Here is a 12,227-nt window from a genome sequence, read left to right as displayed (position 1 = left end):
ACATAATTATCTCTTAATATTCAATTTAATTTAAGTTGAAATATTTAAAAAAGCTTACAAAAATCAAATATCTCGCAAGTTTAAGGCAATGAAACGAAAAAAAATATTTGAGCAAAATGTTGAAACAAAGCCCAAAAGTCGTGATGGGAATTGCGGTGAAGTCACGCCTATGTGAAGATGTTCGGGAAGAAAAGGCGAGAGAGACAAGCGTCGGCAGGACGAGAAAAGTGCTGACTGCCGCAAAGGGTTATTCAATGTCGGTCCCCTGCTGGATAGTATACAAAAAAAAAAAAAAAAAACTCATCTCATCTTGTGCAACGATGCAGTGCGAAGAAATAAGAATAAAGGTAGACACACTGTCTCCACTCATTCCCGCGTGTATGTGTGGGTTTGCGACTTCTTTCATGTAGATTTGCCGGGCATGAATAATTGATGAAAAAGCTGCAAATTGCGCAACTGTGTGGCAGAGAAAAAATTCGACAAAGATAAATTCGCAAGTTTCACGCGTTGATGACGAGAATTAAGGGGGACGAGCTACAGGTTTCAACACCAGCGGCAATTCATCTCAGAATTATTTATAATCTTCGTACGAATGTTACTGAAGAAATGAGACGCTTGTTCTCTCTTAGCCGAATCAACGTGTTTATATAAATTTAAATTCAAAGTCAGGAGATGTGTTTCGATAAAACAAAAATTAATAAACACACGCCTAATACATATTTCGATGTATCTCTGACCGCAATAAGGGAGTGCTGCGGTCTGTGCCTTTCTCATAAGGTGATGCAGGAAAAGTGCGTTTATAGAGAAGTGATGACGGGGCACAAAATCGATCCTTTGGAGAATAATAAATTAACAAATGGATCAGGAGGAAGTCGATTTCACGCTCAGTTAGACACGACTCACGTGTGTTTGGATTGATTGTTATTCAAATATCTCGCGGTCGGATTGAAATTGATCGACAATCGTATATAAATTAATTTGCTGCCGTTGCAGATGAGTGACAGGCAAACAACCGCAAACAGAAAATTGGGAATTATGTTCCATTTATCCTTGCCATTTTCCACTCATTTGGAAATTCCGAACGCTCCAGAGTAAACATTTTGCGAAATTTTTTTGGTTCAAATTCTTAAATCTTTTGCTATTCGCGCTAACATATATAAATTTCACCGACAGGGTTATAGATTTTTCGAACTGGCGCCGCTTCGGAGGTTGGAAACGACGCCCCTGAGACCGCTTTTCTCGTTCATTTCCCATATTAGCCCCGTGCTGGGAAGTGCACTAGGAATTCCTCTGTTATTGCCTGGAAAGGGCTTTTAAACACGCACACTACCTTTTACCTCCTGCTCACTTTGTAGGGTCATTCCGGAAAGAGAGCTAAAACTGCCTTTTCTAATAGTAAGCGCGTTTGTCTCTGAACACGTTTTGCTCTGTGCCTCCGCAAAACCGCAATTCCGGCTCTTTGTGCAAATTAGAAATGGTCCACGAATTAACAAGATTGTTCCGAAAAAGTTTTACTAAATTCGTTCCAGAGGAAGAAGGCATTGATCCGGGTGGGGGAATAAAATGTTCATTAACCTTAAGGTTTTGAATGATTTTCTCTCCTCTCTTAACACATCTTTGAGCTTTTAGTGCCGGACTATAATTTTGTTTTAATAGCCCAGCAGCGAGAACGATTTTAGTCGATGCTTCTCTGGTTGCTTGTAAACAAAAAGATATCGCCACACATTGCGTGTGAGCACGAGCTTATAATTTCTCTGATAGTTTGATACTGCACCAGGTACAACTTTTAGTTCCTAAAATGTTTTGAGAAAATCTTGTGCATTGTAAATAGTTATTTCGTGAAACAATATACAAGTTTGTGTCTAATACACATTTTATTAACTCAAAATTATAATTTAAATCTCTTAGCTTCTCAATATTAATTATTATATAAATTTATCAAATATTTTTTAACTAATTGTAAAAATGAATTACAAATTGATCAATTTATACGATCATTACATTTTGTAATATAGTTAACAGGGCCGGAAAATTATCAAGGATCAAATAATTGTAAAATGATTATACACAAAAAACAAAATTGGGGGCATTCATTTGTTAAATTATAAAAAAATGTTAACTTTTAACAAGGTAAAACAAGATTAAACATTTGATGTTTATTTTAAACCATAAAAAACTAAAAAATAAATTATTTAATTATAACTAAAATAAATTTTAAAATGTTTAACACAGTAAACTTTATTTAATAAAAAATAAAACAGTACTCTATAAATGTAAAATATATTTTTAACATTTTATATTTTTAATTATTAACTTTTACTATGTAATTTGGTAATAAATATTATCCTTCATTGGCATTAAATTGATGGAAAAAATCAGTAATCATTCAAAATGTGGCAGCACTTGCCGAAATTGCACGTTACACGTGTTCCCTGCCAAAGTGGCGCTCGCTGTAAGAGAAGCAATCCATCTTTTGTCGCTGTCAGATCCCCGAGCTTCTGCACCTCTCCATCATAAAAAAGGCTTTTGACAACAAATACCTTCTCCAAAACGTGCGTGCCCTAATCAATTTAAAAACCGGAATGGACCGCGCAACCACAGATGAAAATCATCCTGCGGTGGAGCAATTAAAAATTCCTGCTAATTTTGCGGTCCGAATAAAAATCCGTGGGGCTGATTCGTCGTCAACGAGATCATAATTATGAAGCAAAACAAACTTTCCAACTGTTCGCTAATTGTGGCTACCTTTTTGTTCCGAATGTCGCAGCAGAATGAATCCTCGGCAACTCCTCGGTGGTCTTCCCTTTTTATGCTCGTTGTGTTTAGAGCATTTACGCGTTGTTTTCCGGCCATCGGATCTGATTCGGCTTCAATTTGGGATGCCCTATGGCGTGTTTTAAGAAAAAGGATCCCACGCGCCGCCTCAATCGACAAGTATTGTCTTCATTGTATTTTGTTACATCTCGTGAATAATGGAAATAAGTTGAAATCGATGACCATTTTTCCCTCCTCTCCCGTGTTTTCGGCAATTGCTGTGCAAATTTATTCGAACAGTTTGGCAGTTTTCCCACAACACCGCAAAAGCGTGTTTTTATATAAACCTGACGGCGCGTATAATTCGAAAATGATAATTGCCTCTTGCTTACCTTTACGGGATAAGTTACTGCGAATGAGCGTCGAACCTGGCCCTGCAACATAAATAACCTGTACGTTAAAACCACATTCAAGAAAGATTACAAGAGGGAAGAGAGATTTAAAATCTCAACACTGAGATTTAGCTTGACGAATAAAATATCCTTAGCATTGGAATCTTATTCTGTTTTAAAAACAAATAATACTTCCTTGAGCGACATAAAATTTGGCCTCTAAATTAACTTTGATTTAATTTAAAACTTTGAATTGAGTGGATTTGAGATTATATCGTTTTTGAAAAAAATATAAATTGAAGCATTATGTTCATTTTGTCTGGCCTTTTGCAGAGACTAAAGTAATGGAGACGAATAAAATATTAGACTTAATATATTTTAGAAAGTGGCTCTATTACATAATAAAAATAAGCAAGAAATACTTGTCACCCTATAAAAAATTAAGTAATGCAAAGAACAGTATACCCATGTAAAAAAAACTATGCGCTATCAGTCAAATTTAAAAGGATCTCTTCCAGTACAAGTAATTAAATTTAGTTGTAAAAGATTTTTTTTATAAACGTAGAATCCTAAAGAATTGAAAATTCACGAACAAAAGCAAATGGGTAACATAATAAGTTTTGGTGAGAAGAGGGAAATGAAAAAATTTAGGCAACCTCTAAAGGAGAAGGTTTGATTTTTTTTCACATAATGTAATTTTTAAATCAATATTATTGTTCTTTTTTTAAAGAATCTCTATAAAGAGAATTGCTAACAAGACAATGTTTAACTTTGCTTATGTACATGTATTTTAGAGCAACATTTTTAATACAAAGCTGATTTATTTTTAATTTTTTAAGCTCTTGTAAAAACCACAAATAATCTGAAGCTTCACTCTTTATATTCGCTCTGGAATAATAAAATACACCCAGAGGCGTGGAGCTGCTTGCTCGTTTTTTAAACAAGTCACAAAAAAGAGAATCTGGGCTCATTATTAATATCAAAGAGCCTGGGCCGAAAATACGAAATTTGCGCCGTTCGCCGTGGCTGGTAATTTTATGGCTTTATTGATTACGCCGCGTTCGCCAGTATGACTTAATAAATATTTATCAACCGCAAATGCGCGCCTAGGAGAGAAAAATAATAACAGAGCAGTGAGAGATTTGAGAAACCGAAGGCCAGTGTCTAATAATCACACGTGTGGCGTGCGGGTAGGAAAGAAAAATTGATTTATAATTTTATCAGGCCATAATTGCCGTTCATTAACTCGAAACGCGTCCAAAATATCTCCCAAGGAGCTCCTCTCGCCGCGGAATGCGACTTGAAAAATTTATTACATTTGCATACAACAGGTCGTAAATCAATTCACAAACGGCTTTTTGAGTCAGCAGCCATTTTTCCCCGCCTATTAATGACTAGTGGAAATGAGTTTTGTGTGTTTGTAAGCCGTACAGCTCGCTGATGTTTCCGTTTTAATTTCGCATGTATGAAATATGCAAGAGGAAGAGCAGAATTACTTTTCCAATACACCGGAGAGAGAAATTGCGAGCATTGCACAGAAACTCTTTTCCATCCAGGCTCAATTATCCGTGTGCGATGGCGATGATGAAAATTCTTTGGGAACGTTCGTTCGATCACACATACAGGGACGAGTGCACAGCGAAAATTTTCCATCATGCGAGATGGCTGAGAGGAATTTCCTTCCATATATTTTGTGGTATGCGATGAGGGTTGGAGATGTACCATGTCAAAAGCTGCTACTTTTTCAAAATCTTGTTATTTGTTGCTTCAAATAAAATTGATAAAAGTTTTTTTTTAGAAAAAACAAATAAGTTAAAATTTGACTTTTTTTATAGCCACCATTAAAGCAGAGAAAGGTTAATTTTTAATTTTATTTATTAACTTAGAATTATATGGATGAATTTGAATTTTTCAGGAGATTTGTGCATGATAAAGTGTAATATAATAATCAAGTGATCTAATTTATTAATTTTAAAAAACTGATTTCAATCCGATAAAATCAAGCAATTATAAAATTTTGTATAATTAATCACAAAAATTCTGTGAAATCTGCAAATAAAAAGAGCAATACTACTACATTTCTACCAACTTTCAAAATTTTGCTTTCCATAGTATCCGATTCCACTTTTTGCTTTTGAAACAACAAAAAAGAGAAAAATTGCTTGCATGATTGCGGGGCAGCAGTTGAACTCCACCGGGTATCAAACTGGGAAAATGTGGACAAGAACAAGGCTCTAATAAAGAGGCTGCTGCCACGCATGTTGTATGTTTTTCATTCATTTCGCGGAATCATAGCGTTTTTTTTTGTCCAAACAGAAGTTTCAGTGGAATCATCAGCCTGCTCTGCTTTTACGATGTCCAAATGAAAAGACAAAGTGGCCGACGGCGTGTAGTATATTTTTGCCCGCGCGCCCGCTTTTTCCGCTGCTGCTCTTTATTTATGTCAGGGAGGCTTTTTGGCGACCGACTTCTCTTGTTTCGCTCACAGAACAGAGTTGGAGCAAAAATACACACGAGCGCCGCATTTTGGTTCATAAAATTGCAATTTTATGAGTCAATGAAAAGTCGCACAGTTGTGTTAAAAAACAAAAGAAAAAAACGCAGTTCTTTGTGTGATTCTTTTCATAAAAAAATATGTCGGAGCAAAAATTCTGGCCGCAAGTGAATTTGGGGTGTCTTTGATATTATGACCGTAGCTAATCTCTCCAGTAGGCACAATAAATTTGACCCTATGGGCATTGAAATTGTTCCAATATGTAAAGCATGGGGAGCGAGAGGGCTGTAGATAATTATAAAAAATCAAAATTGACAATTATAACAATATTCATTTTTATCTTTTTGGTGTACATGCTCAAGTGCAATTATACTCCCAAGATTTAATGTTTAATGATTGATAACATAGAAATTTCATTTTCCTAAATTAATGATTGACATGCAGCAATATTTTTAAGATATTTTCATCTTTTGAAGACACAATTAGAATAATGCTATTCTGAGAATCACAACAATATATTAATTTTTGCTTTTAACATTTCCAATAATTATAATCTACTCATAAAAATCAAGGTACTAAATTGTTAATTAAAAAGTAAAAAAAAAATTAAATCATTTATTGTAATTTTTAAATAAAAATATTATTTATAAAAAGTTTATAATGTTAGATATTTTATTGGTTGTTATTTTATATTAAGTACATGATTTATTCTTTTAACAATTGAAACTTTTTTTGTAAATTGCTTATATAATTAGGCATTGATATCATTCCATTCTAATCTCTATCAAACCAACTAGAGGAGATGGGGGAGTCTGGCAGTGTGCTTGTTAGCGCCAGGAATGTTTATTCCGTGTGCAAAGTCATTAATCTCGACCTGCAAGTTTGCGATCGTTAAATTTATTATTGCTTTCTCTGCCAGGTTAATATGAGCTTTCTCTGCCAGGTTAATATGAATACGAGTAGGCTCTCGGTCTTATCTCAAAGGATTCTTTTATGGAGCAGCCCGGTGCGTAATCAAAATAATAAACGCGCACGCACATTTTACGACTCGGCGATAAATTAGGCCGCGAGGGCGGCACTCGAGTGAACCCTCTTACTCATTTTTCAAATGAAAGAAAAATCCAGAAACAAAGGGACCAGTGGAAGACTTTGAAACTCAAATTAATCGTGTACCACGTTTCCAGTCCTTTTAGTAGTTTCGACTCTGGCAAAATTAAACGGTCCGATTCATGCGTTTGGAATTCTCGAAAAGCAATTCGGGCGACCCTTTCGAAACTCATTGGTCTTCAAAGAGCGATTCGACCGCACGAGAAGGAGGAATTTTCGCATTTAATGAACTCAACACGGGGTGCAAAGTTTGCAAATAAATTTCCATTTGAAACGGTTGGTGTCCAAACGGCTCAAGTTGGAGGTGCGCGCCGGATTTGAACTCTCGCATGGAGCTTTGTGAGCACTTAAGACTTGCCAAGTCAGCACGCTGGCGAATAATCTTTGCCCGCAGATGCATCTTTTCGTCGCCAAAAGTTTCACGTTGAGAGGAGCGCGCGCGCGAGTGGAGCGGCAGAGATGGTGTTTTGTGAAAATTATTATTGTAATTATTGCGCCGGCAGCTGGAAATTCGGCGTTATAATAAATGTAATGGCGCGAGATAAAACACACGCATGCACCCCGAGGGGTTATGCAAAGAGCTGGTGTGCTGTTTGCTATCGAGGAAATTGCCTGCAGTGTGTGTTTCCGCGCCCTCGAGGCGCTGCGCAAAAGTAGAAGCAAGATCTTGACTTCGTCAAATAATTTTTCAGAACGTTGCGGAAAAGATGCCGGATGTTAAAACGTGTTGAAATGTGGGAGTACTTCAATTAACTAACAAGAATTTTGCAACAGTTTGAAGCGTTTGAAGCTTGTATTCAAATGTATTAATATAAAATGACTCGTAAAGGAAGGAGAAAAAATGACTCAGCTAATTAATATAATCAAAGAAGTTATAAATTTCTATTTAGATGAAGACGTTTCTTGTTATATGCTTCCATTGTTATTTTATTACTTTAGATTACATTAATTAATTTATTCCAAATTTTAAAAGCTTTCGAATACTTTTGATACTTTAAATAATTATTGTATGTATGAAAAAGTTATCAAGTCATTTTTAATTTTTTTTGCAAATAGTTGGAAAAAAAACGCTGGCAAGGCGTGCTTTAATTTTGTTCTACTTTACATATGTTTTCAACGTCATAAACAGAAAACACTTTAAAAACTAAAAAAAAAAAATAACATGAAGTGATTAAACTTAAAAAATAATCAAAGAATTTAAAACTAGGAGGAATATTATGAAATTGCTTCTGAATAAGTAAATTATTATTGAAACGCCTCTTATATTAATTTTATATTGCAAATAGCCAGCGATAAATTTTGATTCCATTCATTTTGATTTTAGCAAGGTCTCCTTGTTAACAATTCCCATTCTCAATAGGAGCAACAACCACTTTGTAAGAAAATATTATTCAGCTCAACAGGATGAAAAACGTGTATTGAAAAACTCGACCTGCCTGACAATGAACTGCACCCATTTTAATTCTATGCAAAACTGTTAGCTACGAAAGCTCTTGGGAACAATTTATCCGCAGACATTGTGTGTGCGAGAGGACCATTAGCCGGAGCACGATTTCATTGGAATTCAAAACCAGACCTGCCGCACGGGATTTTTGCAGCATCTCTCCGCAGCAATAGACGGAAATGGTGCGCAGGATAATGGGGATCACATTATATTTGATCGCGATAAGAAATCGGAATCGTAGGCTGGGCAGGTGAGAGGAGTCGTTTTGCGGCACGACCGCGCTCTTTTTTAATTAAAATTCCGGCCACAGAGAGGAAGAGACGCGCGAAATTCGCCTTCCTTCCGACCGTTGGATTCATTTTTGCCCGTAATTGCATTCGCTCAATTTAACTCGTGGCGCGCAAAAGAAAACCGCACAGCCTAATTTCGTCGCTCGATTTTGCACGTCGTGTGCATTCGCAGCGGCAGCACGTTTCGTGGAATATGGAAGTGCGGGCGGGACACACGACGAGTGCGGGCGCCCGTCAGAGTTCGCACCAATTTCCATCATCTCTCATCATCAGCGCGCAATTCAGTTACCGCGCCAATTAATTATTACCCTTCCGAGTGCTCTGCGGCTCAACTTTGTCTGCGCTCTCTCGTACACGGTGTGCTGATTAGATCAAAGTTTTCCAATTCACAGTGGGATGCTGAAAGGTACATATATTCCTTGTTAAGCTTCCCACTTGTATGTGCAATGAGCTTGCCACGTTTATTTTTTAATTCAAAAGCATGTTCAAGTAAGTTTTCTAATTTAAATTCTTTTGCCTGTAATTTCAAATTAATTTACAGGATAATAAGAAAAGCTGAAGAAAAGGTTAAATACACAAAACAATTTTTTGCTACAATCAAACTTTATTTCAAATTTCTAATGACCTTGAAGTCATAGATTAATATAAAGAAATGTTATCATATTTTTTGAATTACGAATAAATTTATTTATTTTCATTAACATGAATTTCCGCTAAATTAAGATACTTAAATGAGATAAATTACAATTTTGATCATATTTGTATTTATTTGACTTGATTTGTGAAGAATAAACAATAACATTAATAATAATATATAATTTCAAAATGAAACAAGATCTATTTGTAGTTACTTTCTTTTGTTTTTATGGCGTAAATTTTTTTTAAATTATACATAAAAATACCACGAAATTAAAATAATAAACTATTTCTTAGACTAAATATTATTCAATTTTAAAGTGCAAAGATAGAAAAATTTCCCTTATATTATGAGCTTCATCAGGCACCATGTTAAATGTGATTTTAACTGAAAGCCTTCTCGGAGATATCGCCCAAAATGAACATTGCAAAAACAAGATTAAACCAGATGATATGGGAATTCTATCAAACCGCTCTTTTTACCCCATTTTCCCAACACGGTGATTAATTCCCCGTGTCAGCATCGCTCGAGGTGCCGTTCTTCACAACACTGCGGTCTGCATGATCGCACAACAAAATTACACGTCACTTGAGATTCGATTCGATTTTTTTTTATTCCCTAGGCAGTTTGTTTCCCAACGGAATGAGCTCCTCTGTTTTCGGAGAGAGCTGACGGACGAGTGAGTGAGTTCCCATATCGTGCGCGCGCGATTTTAAAAGCTCTGCAAAGCGAGCAAAAAAGCTTCAGATGGATTGTCTGTCTGAAGCGAGAGAGAGACCCTTTCGGCTTTAGAGTTTGGTGCAGCAACAACAGAGACGGGTTATTTTCTCTGGCAAAAAGTCTGCCGGCGCTTTACAAAAGAGAAAAAAGAGACTTCCTGTCTCACTCGCCGCACACAAACAAATGCAAGAGTGAGCACCAAGTATGCAAAGAGGCGCAGTAATAGAGGAGTACATGGACCGCGAACGAGAGAGACTTTCAAATGCATAAAGAACACGTTCGACGCTAACAAGTTGCATTTCGAGAGCAACTTTTTCTTCTTTTTCTGTTTGAGGTGCTTTGCAATTGCTCTTGTGCACACTCACTTGTGCTCGCGCTTAATTGCATCTGAATTTTTAAATAAGAACGAGCAGAGCAACTTCTTCTCATTTGCACATTCCCATTATAATGTCCTTTGAAGCTTTGTGTGCGTTCATTACTTATTTCAATTAATGCAATTAAGAAGGGCGTCATCGTTGCAGTAAAACATTGTCAGTGAAAAGCACTCCACAGTCTTATACCCTCATCCAAGATAATTTAAACTGTAACAAGTTTTTGTCGCTCTTCTGGTGAAGTCCTTTACAAGCACTTAAATAATGAGAGTCTCGCATTCAGCAGAATAATTACAAAGTGCAAATTCATTTTTTGTAGTATTTTTTATTTTCTTCTACTTTATTTAAATCATTTTCATCTGATAAAAATTCTTTATATTTAAAACTATTAAAACTAACTATTTTTTAGTTTTATTTAAATTCCAGTGCAGTGAATAACTCATCTTCTAAGTCCATCAGAAAGTAACATTTTTTTTTAAAAACTAAATTTGTATCAGTGTTTGACCTAAATTGGGCAAATTATGTTGTCTTAAAGCGGTGTGGTGAGGTGAAAATGAATTATTTTCTTGCTTAAAATTTGGCACAAAAATAGTAAAACTCTCTTTAACAAAGTAATCATGTTGAGTACATTGAAGAAGTTTTGCACAGCCCGCATCACCTTTCAACAAAAATAAATTATAATTAAAAAATATTGATATTTTTCTATTTAATGCGCGTGTCTATAGAAAGAAATAAACGAGATTTATAGCTATAAAATGAATCAAGCTAAATTAATATTTTGATTTACAACCGCCTTCTTCATTTTGTTATTACTTTGAAAGAAACATCGAAAAGTGACTTCAGGTGGGTTGTAAATCAAACGCACACAAAATTGAAAATTAAATACATTAAAAGCTGTTGGTGATGCTCGCACATGAGGCCGCACTTGCTACTTTTATTGGTCCCTGAAAAAGAAGGCAATTCTCATTTTCGGCGAAAGTTACGTCACGCAATAACTTTGCAACACTAATGACAACAACTGTCGTCGGCCGGCCATTAAAACGCAAGCCGTCCGTGCGGGCATCGCTTTTTGCAGGTGCTTTTTGCCCTGCGAATTCTTTGCGCACGCAAATTTGAAATGAATTCCACCCGAAGCCAATGGGCGATAAGTTTGGCCGCTAATGGGCGGATGATTGCTGTGGATTGGGCCTGCCGTTAAATTGGACAGCGGCGTTCTTTTTTGAAATCAAGAAGACAAAATAAATGCAGTTTTATATGCTAGCTAATTTTTTTCCACGTCAATTCTTCTATGTTGCAAATTTAAGAGGTTTTAAAATGTGCTAAAGAACATTAAATATTGCAAAAAATAAAAATGGACAAATATCTGAACCGGTTTTCTAAATTTAGCTATTTTTCATGTCCTCCAGCGTCAAACGCGTCAGTCTGTGGCACAGAGGTGACGGTTCGCAAGGCTAAAAAAGCTGAAAAGTACCGAATGCCACTCAAACTTGATGTTGGATTAAAAGATTCCGATTCGTATATGTCGACAACAATAACGTGAAAGCGCTCATGAGCATCACAATCACGTTCGACAGTGAGCGCCGCAACGTTTCCATAAACATTTCAACACCGACTGGACAAGTTCAAGCGAGACCAACTGAATATTTATAACATTTTTAATTTTCAGACACACGTCATATTTTTTACAAAAAATTTAATTCGCTCGGACGTTTATTTCGGAAATAAAAAAAAATTTGAAGCTCACGGGGCGCAGGTGCTCGAATTGCACCATAAATTTGGTTGATGGTTTTTTGAAAACACACTAAAGATGTTTATCGCAGCGGCTATTAAAGGAAATTCGCGGAGAGATGCATCATCAAACATTAAAAATCTTAAGAGGTGATGAGCCGCTGATGAAGTGGGGTTTCGACCTTTCGTCAGGGTACACCTCTCAGGGCTCGGCCGTATTGTATCAGTTTTATAGAGAGGCCGACACGTTTACGACTGCGTGTGTTTAAGAGCCATTACGTATTTATATC

The 12,227-nt window shown here is 36.1% G+C and overlaps 1 protein-coding gene across 4 annotated transcripts in view; it reads right to left on the bottom strand.

Moving 5' to 3' along the window:
- LOC132203041 (ly6/PLAUR domain-containing protein 6-like) overlaps window positions 1-12,227 on the bottom strand; it is a 90,357-nt gene that overhangs the window by 35,970 nt on the left and 42,160 nt on the right. For 2 of the 4 annotated variants that reach the window (XM_059630470.1, XM_059630471.1), the window contains one exon: window positions 3,147-3,188. The exons of the other annotated variants lie outside the window; for them this stretch is intronic. The gene's annotated coding sequence lies outside the window, so the exon portion shown is untranslated. The remainder of the gene's footprint in view (window positions 1-3,146; window positions 3,189-12,227) is intronic. 4 annotated transcript variants of the gene reach the window in all.

Source organism: Neocloeon triangulifer, unplaced genomic scaffold (genome assembly GCF_031216515.1).
Source record: "Neocloeon triangulifer isolate White Clay Creek 2 clone unplaced genomic scaffold, ASM3121651v1 ptg000017l, whole genome shotgun sequence".
In the NCBI taxonomy this organism is placed as follows: Eukaryota; Metazoa; Arthropoda; class Insecta; order Ephemeroptera; family Baetidae; genus Neocloeon; species Neocloeon triangulifer.
This window is presented reverse-complemented; position numbering and strand designations above follow the sequence as displayed.